Source organism: Leptonychotes weddellii, chromosome 3 (genome assembly GCF_054177405.1).
Source record: "Leptonychotes weddellii isolate Sample4059 chromosome 3, ASM5417740v2, whole genome shotgun sequence".
Classification (NCBI taxonomy): Eukaryota; Metazoa; Chordata; class Mammalia; order Carnivora; family Phocidae; genus Leptonychotes; species Leptonychotes weddellii.
The window spans coordinates 82140026-82146609 of record NC_138371.1 but is presented as its reverse complement, the minus strand read 5'-3'; the positions used below and the strand labels follow the sequence as shown (position 1 = coordinate 82146609).

General features: G+C 35.2%; 1 pseudogene; it reads right to left on the bottom strand.

Moving 5' to 3' along the window:
* Window positions 1-4794: 4794 nt before the first annotated feature.
* LOC102731209 (thymocyte nuclear protein 1 pseudogene) lies at window positions 4795-5711 on the bottom strand (annotated as a pseudogene).
* Window positions 5712-6584: the final 873 nt, after the last annotated feature.

The window sequence follows — 6584 nt, the reverse complement described above, 5'->3', positions numbered from 1 at the left end:
TATACTTAGACCCGTTGAAGCAATTTGTTTTTATCTGGAAAGGTTAGTAGTTTGTCTTTTATTCTATACAAGTGTGTGTATTTCCCTACATTTTGTCATGGCAATTTTCATTACACTGAATGCATTACACAGATACCTTACACCGATAACAGGATGAGCATGGCTGAGAAGGAAACAACTGAAAGAACAGGCTTCTAGCCTTTGTAATCATGTACAGGGCTGTGGATGAACTCATGGACCACTAACTTAACTAAAGCCACTGGTGGGACAACCATCAATGGAGTCCTTAGAGATCAATGAATGGGGTTATTTGGAGTCAAAGATAATCTTAGGTTGCTCCACCGAACAACAAGGAATAATAAAAAATGACTACTTCAACTACTTGAAAAGGATCATGGTTTGCTCTATTCTCACCTGTAGCAATAAGTAATAGAATCTGTCAGAAGTTTGTTGCAGAGATTATTCCATGGCCAGAAAGGCTGCTATCCTACTAGCACAGATTTATACAGTTAGCCTTTCTTTTGGGTCCTTAATAGGACCATTAGTTAATAATGCAATAGCTGATATAGATTTACGTCCTGGAATGGAATAACTCAACACACTGTTGGGTTTCTGGAGTAAAGCACTGCTGCAACCTACTGTCCTGTATCTTTCAAGAGGAAAGTAATAGCCTCTCACTGGGCTCTGATAAGGTGTGATAGACTGACTATGTCATTGTAGAGACTTAGAATCAGAGCTGGAAACAGCCAACCACCTATTGGATCTAATGCCCTTTCATGTGCATATCATCTATGCCTATGTCTTCTGCACTACAACCGGAGTTGAGTATAGTGGCTGAGGTCATAGGGATCACATAGTCTAAAATATTTACTCTCTTGCTCATCATAGAAAATGGTTGCTAACTCCTGTCTGAATGATGCAAGGCCCTCATCACAGGTTCTGAGAAGGATCCATGGAGACTCTATTTTGTCTATCAGAAATGCCACCAAAATGAGAAGATGTAGAAGAGATAGAGTATGGGCATGGGTCAGGCACCATGGGAAGCCTTGAAGGAAGTCATTCTTTCACCATTTGTGCAGTATGCCCCAGTTTTAAATTCTTGTTTTGAATGTCCTATACTACTTGTTTTTGTTTCTGTTTTTGATAGAATAATGATCTTTCTGTAGCCAATGTTCTCTACTTATCAAAATATTTATATTAATTAAGATGTGTAAACATTTGTGTAATGGGATTATTGCATATTTATATTGTAAAATCAATTCATAACACATATTGGCTAAGTCTAATTATTATCAAAGAATACTACATAATTAAATGAAACTGTAGTTTTAAGAACTATAGAAGCTTTCTAAAAATTGAATAATGAGGGGAACTAAAATTAAGAGCCTGGGAAATGTTGAGTTCTTGGTGGAAAAAGTAAGTTAACACTCTGATATATTTAATTACCAAGTATTTCAAGCATTAATAAAAAGAGAAGAGCCAAGCAGTGTTCATATACACTTGTACATCATGTCCTAAGGTTAATTTTTTAATTTTTTAAAAAATTGTTTTAAAAGATTTTATTTATCTGAGAGAGAGAGCGAGAGTACAAGAAGGGGCAGGCAAAGGGAGAGAGTGGAGAGGGACAAGCAGACTCCCCTCTGAGCAGGGAGCCTGATGAGGGGCTCAATCACAGGACATCGGGATCATGACCTGAGCCAAGGGCAGCCTCTTAACCAAATGAGAAACCCAGGTGCCCCAAGGTCTATTTATTTTTAATAAAATATTCCAGTTTAAGATGAATTCCCATGCATGATTTTATACTTTTATAATAAATGAACATATTCACTAATTATATATAGTATCATTTTCAAGTTTTAAATTTATGTAAATGGTATCTTGTTTTATGTATCTTTCTTTAAAAATGTTTTAAATGTGATTTTTTGAAATACATTCACATTGATAAATATTGTTCAAGTTGATTCATTTTATCTGTTGTATGATCTATTGTCATATGACTGATATTAATATTAGCTCATAATTATTATAAGCTCACTATGTATCTGATTATATCTGAATTCTATTTATATAAATCATTTATTTTTATACACAAAAAACATGAAGCTGACACAATTTTTACCTCCGTTTTACAAATGAAGAAACTGAAGCATAGAGCTACATTTGCCCAAAGTTGATAGAGCTGGATTCCACACACTGGCAGAGTAACTCCAAAAAATCATTGTAGATCACTATGCCAAAACTGCCTGCTGGCTTAAGCACAATTTAAATATTTGTTCTGCTGTTAGTGGAAATTTAGGTTGATTATGATATTTGTTATTACAGACAGTGTTATAACAGACATTTTGGGGCAGTTCTTATGTTACAGTGAAAATTTCTCTATGTATATTGTTGTGAAATTGCTGAGCTATAAGATATATGCATCTTCAATTTCATTAGATATCAACAAATGTGCTCTCCAAAGTAGTTGTGTGCATTTAAAATCTCACCAATATATAAGCAAATATATTTGATATCTGTAGATATAAATATTTTCTTACCAAATCTGAAGAATTGAAAGTGACTTCTGGCTTTAAAAATAGTTATTTCTTTAATTACTAGTGGGTTTCAGCCATTCTTTTTTGTATTGATAATTCATATTTCAGCTTCTAAGAATTGTTTGGTCTCTTCATTTGCCTATGTTCCTCTTACTTTTTCTTAACCTTACTAAATTATGGGGCCTTAAAAATACATTATAAACACTACTTTTTAATTTGGTAAGTTATAAATAGTTTCTCTAATTCTGTTATTTTCTTTTAGTTTTATTATGTGTTTAGTTCAACAGAAGTTTTCAATTTTAATATAGTCAAATTTGTCTATTTCTTATGGCTATTTCTTTGTCTCTCATGTAAAACAATTAGTTCCTCCTTCATATCATAAGATATTCTTTTGCATTTTTTCCAAAATTTTAAAGTATTATTTTTCATATTTAGATTTTCATCTTCCTGTATTTGATTTTTTTTTCAATTTTAATCAGAAATAACTGACATGCATCACTATACAAGTTTAAGGCACATTTTCCTATTGTGAAATGATTACAATAGGTTCAGCTAACATCCATCTTCTCATCTAGTTACAATAAAGAAGAAATGAAAAAGGAAAAAAATATCCTTGCTACCTTAGGATTTACTCTCTTACAGCTTCCCTATGTATCATACAGCAGCATTAGCAATAGTCATCATGGTGTACGTTCATTCCTAGACTTATTTGTTGCATAACTGGAAGTTTGTACTTTTGGACCACCTTCCTCCAATTCCCCCTCCCACCACCCCCTTGTCATCTGCTAACTTTGGGCTCAGTTTGTTCTTTTTCTATTTCCTTAAGACATAAAGTTAAGTTGTATTTGGGATCTTTCTTGCTTCTTAATGTGGGTGTTTATTGCTATGAATTTCTCTCTTAAAACTGCTTTTGCTGTATCCCATAAGTTCTGGTATGTTGTTTTTCCATTTTTGTTTGTCTCAAAAAAATTTTTTTTTACTTGCCCTGTAATTTCTACTTTGATCCATTAGTTGTTCAGGGGAGGGGTGTTTAATTTCCGTGTGTTCATGACTTTTTGAGTTTTCCTCTTTTATTGATTTCTAGATTTGTACCATTGTTGTCAGAGATGATACTTGGAACAATTTCAATTTTGAATTTGCTAAGACATGTTTTATGGCCTACCATGATCTAGCCTAGAAAATGTTCCAGGGGCACCCAATAAGAATGTGTGTTCTGCTGTTGCTGGTTAGAATGCTCTGTATATGCTTGTTAAGTCCCTTTGATCTATAGTGTTGTTCAAATCCACAATTTCCTTATTTTTTCACTGACTGGGTGTTCTATCCATTGTTATGAGTGGGGGGGTACTAAAATTCCCAACTATTATTGTATTTTTGTTTATTTCTTCTTTTAGCTCTGTTAATTTTGCTTTGTGTATTTAGGTGTTCTAATATTGACACAAAAATATTTAAAATTGTTATAACTTCTTGATGTATTGACACCTCTATCATTATATTTTGGATTTCTTTGTCTCTCTTTCCCATTTTTAAAGTCTATCTGATATAAATATAACCTCTGCTTGGGCCCCACAGATTCCCCTATACTCCCTGTGGTGAAAGATCAGAGTAGGGACCCCACAAAGAGACCCCCAGCCTGGGGGAGGCTGGTTGTTCCCCCTGGGTTGTCATTTCCCACTGGAAGAACTAAAGGCTCAGGGGAGTTCTCTCTGCATGGTCTGAATTGCCTGGGGGAAGGACAATGTGGTTAAAGTGTAGCCTCTTCTTGTACCCCCTAATGCAATCTGTCTTGGTCTCTGAGATGTAGGGGTGCATCAGCCTCTCCTCTGTGTTCTAAGATTCTTTCAGTGGCATCTTGTTTGTCAGTAGATGTTAACTGCTCTTGTGAGAGAGATCAAAGTCAGGAATAGCCAAGATGTGTTCATCTTGGTGATGTCACTCGTATTTGATTTTTAAGTATGGCATGAATTATGGCTCCATTTCTTTTCTAAAACTATATGTAATGAAATCACTGATCCTGTAACTCTAAATGATGAATATTTCCACTTTATTGTTTATTAAGATATGATAGATTGATAGGTTTATTTTTAAGTTTTTAATTCATTCTATTTCCCTCTTTTTTTTATATTAATGTTTTATTGAAAAGGGTACATGAAAACCACCTATGTACACATAACAAGCAAACCTCCTCACACCTTTTGTCTTATAAAAGCTTGACTTCTTTGGAGTAACTAACTTCTTGCACATTCCAGCAACAGTGTCCCAGTTAACTTGGTTCCCTTTTCTCCAGGTTCAAAGTAAAATCAAATTCCTCTAGGGTCAGGGGCTAAATTGAGAGTCTCTGGCAAGTGAAGAGAGCCATATATATATTTCTTTAATGTTTCAGGTTTTATTTAAATTAAAGTTGTTAACATAGTGTAATATTAGTTTCAGGAATAGAATTTAGTGATTCATCATTCATTAGTTTACATACAACACCCAGTGTTCATCACAAGTACCCTCCTTAATCACTCATTTAGACCATCCTGCCCCCCTCTCTCCAGCAACTCTCAGTTTGTTCTCTATAGTTAAGAGTCTCTTTTATGATCTTCCTCTCTAAGAGAGCCATATATTTAAGGGCTGGTGATGGGTTTTGAGCTCAGCCAGGGTAATGAAATGCTTCATCATTGGAACGAACTGCACATCCACCATGGGCCATTTAGGGTTGTCTTCTTTGCTGGATGGGTCATAATGGGGATTGTTTTTCTCAAACTTAGTGTGGTCTGGGTAAGCCTCCTTCACAAGCTTCATGAGTTCTGTGAAGCCTGGCTCTGTGCAGTTGCCATGATAGAAGAAAGCTTCTTCCTCCAGCTTCATGGTTGGAAGGGAATTCTGGGTCTGTCCTGGGAGTTTCAAATACCATCCCATCATGCTGTCTACTTGGGCTGTGCTTTAAGATCCTCAGCACTGAACTTCACATCTACACCTTTCTCTAGTCTGCTTATTGTCTCTAACTTTCATCAGCCAGTAACTGTTTAGATTCTTCCCACATTTTTTAGAGGCTGGTCCTCTTAGGGCTGGAGTTATCCACTTAAGCTGATGTCCCTGCTGGGTTCTTAGCGTTGATACAGTTTCCTGCTGTCCCTTTATTGTTGGCCCAGCAGGCTCAGCAGCCCCAACCAGCCTCTTCTGGGGCTTCAGCATGGTCTCCCTGCAGGGGTGTTCTCTAGAAGCCCTGACCCTACCACCTGGCAGATCTATTACTTTCCTTATCTTTTTTATTATAGCTTTATAATTAGACTTGATATTTGGTAGGACAAATCTCCTTTCTCATGAATGTCTTGGATATTTTAAGATCTAATATTTCATAAATAGTTTTAAAAATCTTTTTAAGTTATCAACTGGAATCTCATTGAATTCATAAAGTAATTATTATTTTTGTAGAGTATTTACTTATATGGATTATTGTTATCCAAAATTATTACATACTACTAAATTTAGTTATTCTACTATGATTTACATAGTTTTACTCTTTTTTTTCTTAAGTTCTTGCAGGACTTTGTTGTTATTACATTAATACCTAGCAACATATAAGGTTTGTTGTTATTGTAAATGGTATTTAAAAAAATCTGGTATTTACTAATGTGGAGGCAATAAATGTGTATCACTCAGATACACCTTCAAGAATAACCTGTTGCATAGAATTCAGTCAGATAACAGCCTTGAGTTGCCCTACCGCTGGGATCCATTACAGTATTTGAATCAAATACACACTCTCCCTAGGCAGTTCCCAGCCAATGACTGAGCATGATAGGCATATTCAGGCCTCCTGCTGATTGCTCCATACAATACTCTTCTATAGGCAATTTTTGCCCTACAGCTCTCTGCTGGGCTGCCTACGGCTTTTTTAGAGCTGCATTGCTCTTTTGCAGTTCTTCCTATTTCTTTAAATTTTTGAAGAAGCAACATATTTCATAAAGATAGGGCTTAATTTAAAATATTAACATACATTTATAATCTGAAAAGCTCTCATTTATAATCTGAAATTTACATTTATAATCTGAAAAGCTCTCCGCT